This window comes from Neovison vison, chromosome 13 (genome assembly GCF_020171115.1).
Source record: "Neovison vison isolate M4711 chromosome 13, ASM_NN_V1, whole genome shotgun sequence".
Classification (NCBI taxonomy): Eukaryota; Metazoa; Chordata; class Mammalia; order Carnivora; family Mustelidae; genus Neogale; species Neogale vison.
Genome location: NC_058103.1, coordinates 32,537,099 through 32,543,569, shown reverse-complemented (window position 1 = coordinate 32,543,569; position 6,471 = coordinate 32,537,099).

Sequence of the window (6,471 nt, the reverse complement as noted above, 5' to 3'; positions counted from 1 at the left end):
TTTCTCTTCAGTGCAAATTCAAGATTAATAGAGCGGTATTAAGAGCATTGTATTTGGAATTAAATGACTTTATTTCCACTCCTGACTACCTTCGCAAACTTGGGCAAACCATTTGATCCCTAGAAACCTGTTTTACAGTCTCCGTAAAACTTGGGCTGAGGTGAAGAACAGGTGGAAGGAGAGCCCGTCAAGACGGAGAGTTTCTCCGTAACTGTCTGCAAAGGCTATGGGCTGGTTCACTGAATATCCCCAGTCAGTGGCACCAAGGGCCAAGAAGAAGGTCTTCTTCGGCTTCCAGGAGGCACAGTGAGAACTGCAGGTGAGAACAACTCATGGACTCTCCTGACCCATGAGTATTTGAACTGAGCATACTCAGATCACACCCAGCACCCCTGGCTGGTCCGGCGTGGAGATATTGTCAGAACAGTCCTGCTGCTTCCTGGGGCAGAAGGAGGGGCTTCCACTAGAACTACTGCAGATCAGATGTCTTTTTTTTTTTTTTTCTTTTTTTAGATTTTATTTATTTTTTTGACAGAGAGACATCACAAGTAGGCAGAGAGGAAGGCAGAGAGAAAGGGGGAAGCAGGCTCCCTGCTGAGCAGAGGGCCTGATGCGGGGCTCCATCCCAGGACCCTGAGATCATGACCTAAGCAGAAGGCAGAAGCTTAACCCTCTGAGCCACCCAGGTGCCCTAGATCAGATGTCTTAATATCGAAGATGTTCCACACCCTTCAGCAGACCCCCACCACCCGTGAACCGGGATGGACCAGAGCCTCTCAACCTTTCTTCGCACAGAAGTCTAGCTCTCCAGGCTGGATCGTCTCCTTCTCAAGGGGAGTTGGCCTGAGGTCTCTCTCCTCCCTGCCCACTCAGTTCTGTGGACCCAGCCCTTGGGACAACACCTTAATTTGCTCTCTTCTGAACCAGATGGTGCTGCAGGAACACAACAGGGTTCTACATGGCAGCTCAGGTAAATTTAGGAAGAGCAGTGTGGTGGAGAGAAGCAGCCAGGGGCCTGAGGGAGGCAATTTAGCTGTGCGATGGTGGGGAGGTGGGCACCCAAAGGTGACGGTATGACCCCAGGCAGCCCAAGAAATACTCCTGTTAGGCACCTGTCCTCTGCACCCCCACCCCACCATGTCTGGACAAGAACTATCATCCACTCAAGATAAACAGCAGAGCTGTGTTGTGCACTGTTCGGATGCTCTTTGACTTGCCATTTGGAACTGTATTTCTTCTGCATTTTACGTAGGGAGGGGAATTCATACCGCCTGATGATGTCACCGACATTTGAAGTAGCTGCCAAATTTCCCCAAGCTCAAAAGTCAACTTTCCTTAAGGGCTGGTAAACCAAAAGAAGCAGCAACATCCTATGTGATCCACTCTCCTATGTCTTTTCCACAAAAGCATCTTCTATTAAGGAAAACATTTTGCTTATTAGTCAAGCAAGTACCAGTCCTTAAAAAATACATATTCTCTCTTTTTTTTTTTAAGATTTTATTTATCTGTTTGAGAGAGAGAGCACAAGCAGGGGGAGCAGCAGAGGGAGAGTGAGAAGCAGGCTCCCTGCTGAGCAAGGAGCCCGATGCAGGGTTTGATCCTAAGACCCTGGGATCATGACCTGAGCTGAAGGCAGATGCTTAACCAACTGCGCCACCCAGGCACCCACCCCTCAAAGGGCTTCTCAAAGGGGCAAATCTTTTATCTTCCAAAAATTTTTTTTAAACTAATAAACTATCATATGTTTTCAAAAACAGTTAGCTGGTTTTCTTTTTCAGTTGCCAACGGGGCCTCATCAGGCAAAATTGTGACATAGAACCCGTTTCTTCTTTCCGTCAACCCCCCCCCAAACCCTGCTCTTTCTGTATTCCTCCCTCCCCACCCCCCACCATATAAGTTAGAGTTTCTTATCTGCAAGCAACAGAAATGGGTTCTGGATGATTCCAGCAAAACAGAAATTCACTAAAAGCATACTTCATACTTCACATAATATGGGGAAGAGCTAAAGAACCAAGTTGGAGACTCGACAGCCAGAATCTGTCCCCCAACACACACCCCAGGACTTGTCTACTGAGGACACTGCTGCCACGGGCACTGGACCCGGCTCCCAGCCCCACAGCCAGAGCCGCTCCGGGAACTCCCACCATTTCCAGGCAGACTTTACTGACCCCCACTTCTTCGCATCTCCAGCTCCTATGCTGAACATAGGGGCAAGCAAGTTGGATGGGCAAAGCCCGGGTCATTAGCCCACAGCCTGGCTGTAAAGGGAACCCGGGATAGGGAAGACACCATACTCCATCTTCTAAAGGGGCAGGCTCTGTTGCCACCCAGTAGGACTAGGAGGGTAGGCGCTCCTGAACATGGGGAAAGCTTCAGACCCTGGCCAAAAGAGAAGCAAACGTGGTTTACGTTCTCTACCGCCACTCAGCTGCTTTCCTCACCCACATAGCACCACTGCCTCTGTAAACAGAGGCTTAATGTGCTATCCCTCAGAAATCATTGCTTTCTTAAAGATAACCAAAGAAAGGACATCGTTTAACAGAAAGCATCAGCGGAGGAGATATTATAGGACAGAGACGTTCCCACGCTTGATCCAGACAGCTTCTGACTCCTACTATGTCTAAAAGGGTAGAACAAACACTGGTTTTGATTGTCCACCAGACCACAAGATGCCTACAGGCATGGGACATGTGATAGATCATTTGTAAAAACGGCTACAAATGTTCCTATCCTCCTCAATGTGACTTTGCGGCTCCTCCCACCGGGAGGCAGAGTCTTTTTGCCAATCCCTTGAATCAGGGCAAGCCTGATGATTTGCTCTGGCCCACAGAATGCGGTGGAAGTGATGCTATGTCCGTTCCAAGCCTGGGCTTCCAGAGCCCTGGCCTGCCTACGCTCATTCTCTTGGAGTGATGCCACAGCCGTGAGAGCAAGCCACAGCTTGCCTGCCATGGGACAAGACACTGTCTTGGACCGGCCAGAGCCCCCAACCCACCTTCCAGCTGGCCACAGAGACACAGCTGAGACCAGGATGACCCCACTAAGCCCAGCCCAAATTGCCCACCCACCCACTCAATTGTGAGTTGAATAAATGATTGCTATTTTAAGCCACTGAGTTAGGGGGAGGTCTGTTATGTAGCACAAGCTAATTGATAGGGGACAGGTGTAGAGCCTCTGTGAACATCCCAAGCTCCAGACATAATGCTCCACCTACCTGGACAGGAGGGGTATGGGGAGGGTTCATCTGCCACCCCGCCCTCCCCATTTCAGTGCATCCTTGTCCAAGAGCCCACTATAGCACCTGTATCTCCGCCTGGGGGCTCTCTTTGGCCACTAGAGTGCCCCACCGGCCCACCCTCACAGCAGGCCAGAAGGCCCAAGTGACCCTCAACCCGTGACTGAGGGATTGGTGTATGAAGACCCATCTCCCTTGCCCCTTGGGTCCTTCTGTAAGTCCTGTGTCCTTTATTGGTTCCTAGACTGACCCAGCAAGATCAAGGTCCAGCCAACCCGGTGATAACTAACTTGAAAACAAACCCTTTACTGGCTGCCTTGCCTTCTCCGACTCACTTCCCCACTCTCCTATTGGGGCTTCCTGGGATTACCTCTCAAATTAACTACCAGCACTCAGATCCTTATTTTGGGGTTTATTACTAAGCCACCGAGACCAGTGGGCACCGAGCTGGGGCTTCCACACAGACTCACCGGGGCCCTCAGCCTCTTACTTCTGCTCCCACTGCTTCCCGCACTCCAGTCAGGGAGCCAGCTGCATAGACACTGCCCTGGCCCCCACCCCCACGGCCCCTGTGCGCACACACTCGGGGACAGCTCCTCACAGGGCCTTCGTGGCTTGAAGAACCATCTCCTGTACCAGCTGCCTTTGCCAACAGTTGCTGCTCTGCCCTTCACTCCACCAGCCACCAACTGTCTCATCTCGTGGTCTGCAGGGTGAGGGTGGGCGGAGGAAGAAAGACCCAGAGACAGAGATGAGGAAGAGCCAGTCTTGGAACAGAAAGGTGTGGAGCAGGCGGGGCTATCCCGCCTGGCTTACCCTGCCCAGATCTGGCAAAAGGCCCCAGCTGAGCCCCCAGCAGGATGTCGTACTCAGAGGAAGAAGCCCAGTCGCCGGTACTCAGGGGCCGTCTGCCCAGCGCACCCATTCAAACATATTTAGCGAGAACCTCTTAGCTGCCAAGACGGCTCAGCGCGCTGAGATACAGCGCATGCGTGTAGGCACGCGCATGCCAGGTCTCTATCACCCGGGGCAGGGGGGCAGGGGCGGGGTGGTATCTGCCTTAGAGCCCCATAGCACAGAGGAAGCAGAAGCAGGAATGGGTCTGGGGTCAGGGGGACCTGTATCCAGATCTTGTCTCCACCCTCAAGTAGCTGTGTGACCTTGGGCACGTTGGTGAACCTCGCTGTTTCCCCACTCTGAGACGGGGGTAGCGGCAGTACCTATCTCGCAGGGCTGCTGCTAAGGTTAAATGAGGTAACCCTCAACCCCTATAAGCCCTTAATAAACCTCAGCTATTAGGGCTATTCTCAAGGCGGTTCCTTATGTTATACAATCTGCCGTGGTTCCCACAAACGCCGCTGGCATAGGGCCCAGCAGAAACATACAGGAGGGAGCCCGGTGGGCTAAATTCCTCCAACAGCACTGCCCTTTGCACGTTTCTTCATTTCTATGAAGAACTGGGCTTTTCCCTATTCCTTTATTATTATTATTATTATTATTTTTTTAAACCACACAGCCCTCTTGGGCTTTTATTTTTCTTACTCTTAATAGAGATGTGAGTGCAGAGAAATATTTCTGTACCATTGGAGAAAAAGGTGTAGGAGGTCCTGGGGATTTATGGGGAGGGGTGGGGACAGGGACAAACCAGACAGCACAGGCCCTGTCTTAAAGGACACTACTTAGATCTGTGACCGACATGCCAATCGATACACCAAGGTTTCAAGAGATGCTGGAAAACTGGGTCATTATTTTTTTTTAAATCTCTTGATTTTTAAATGTGGGCTCAAAATATTTAGAAATATTGTATAAGGCACAGTACATTTTCCTGGCCCAAGGGCTGACTCGAACCGTGGACAGGGACCTCGAGAGCTCTCCATCCTTTGACTATGTCTCTGCAGTGTGAGCTGCTCATCATACAGGGCCATGATGATACATCGTTCCAGGGGGCACCATTCACACTCAGTTCCTTGAGATGGATGGCTTGGAGAAGTTGTAGGGTCCCTCCAGGACCCCTAGAGCCAGGTCAGTGTGGTGCAGACAGACACTGGTCCTTGCCAGCCTCTCCCTCCTCTGACTCGTTGGCCCTCAATGTCCCACCCAGTCTTCAGAGTATCACGAGCCAAATGAAATGCAAACTCTTTAGGAACAAAGATCACACTTTCTGTCTTTTCGAACCATTAGAGCACCTGAGCACCTTTCACACTGTGTTAATACCCAGTACCTATCTGTGTGTTGACAAATTTGGCACAGATGTAATTCTGAATTTGTGGCTGTTGTGGGTAGCATGTGGGCTAACACTTCAGGATACAGAAGAAAGCTCTGCCAGAAACACAAAGAAAGAGGACTATGTAGGGAAGAAAGAGGAATATACAGAGGCCAGACCCAAATTTATCTACCAACAAAAAATTAGCCATCTCTGGTCTTGCTTGTCAGCACATGCTAGCAGCCAGAAATAGCCTCAGGGGGCTACTTTCATGGTGTCATGAAGAGTATCTTATTTTGGGGGTGCCTGGATGGCTCAGTTGATGAAGTGTCTGTCTTCACCTCAGGTCAAGCCCTGTGTGGGGATCAAGCCCTGTGTGGGGCTTCCTGCTCAGCAAGGAGCCTGCTTCTCCCTCTCCTCCCTGCTTATGCTCTTTCGCTATCTCTGTCTCTCTGTCTCTCTCTCTCAAATAAATAAATACATTTTTAAAAGCTTATTTTTAATTTTCTCACCAATAAAATGGAATCATCCAAGTGTACTCACCATCTCCTAGAGAGACCAAAGAGAAGGAAGAATGTACAAACCTCTTTATAAAGTATATTTCAAATCAGAGATTATTAGGTGTGTTGAAGTTGAGTGCATTGTTAGGTGGCTAAAGTGTATCAAGGGAAAACATCCTCAGTCGTTAATCTGTGACCAGGTTGGACTATCTATATTTAACCTGGGGATTATTTAATTTAATAGTTACCATGGGGACTACCTGCAGTCCTTGTTATTTTTCCTGTGGAATAAAATAATCCATTTACACTTGTGTTTACCCTTCACTTTTCAAGGCTACTTAGTTGGGGTTGGGTTTTTTTCCTCCCGTTTTAATAGTCCTAGAACCCCCAATAAAAGGAAGTTGAACAAACAGTTTGAGAACAGAGGAGTGAGTACAAACACACAAATCACAAGGTGGTCCGGCTGGAAAGAACCTTGAGACAACTGAATCCAGCCCTCTCCTTTTACAGATGAAGCCACCAAGACCCAAAAT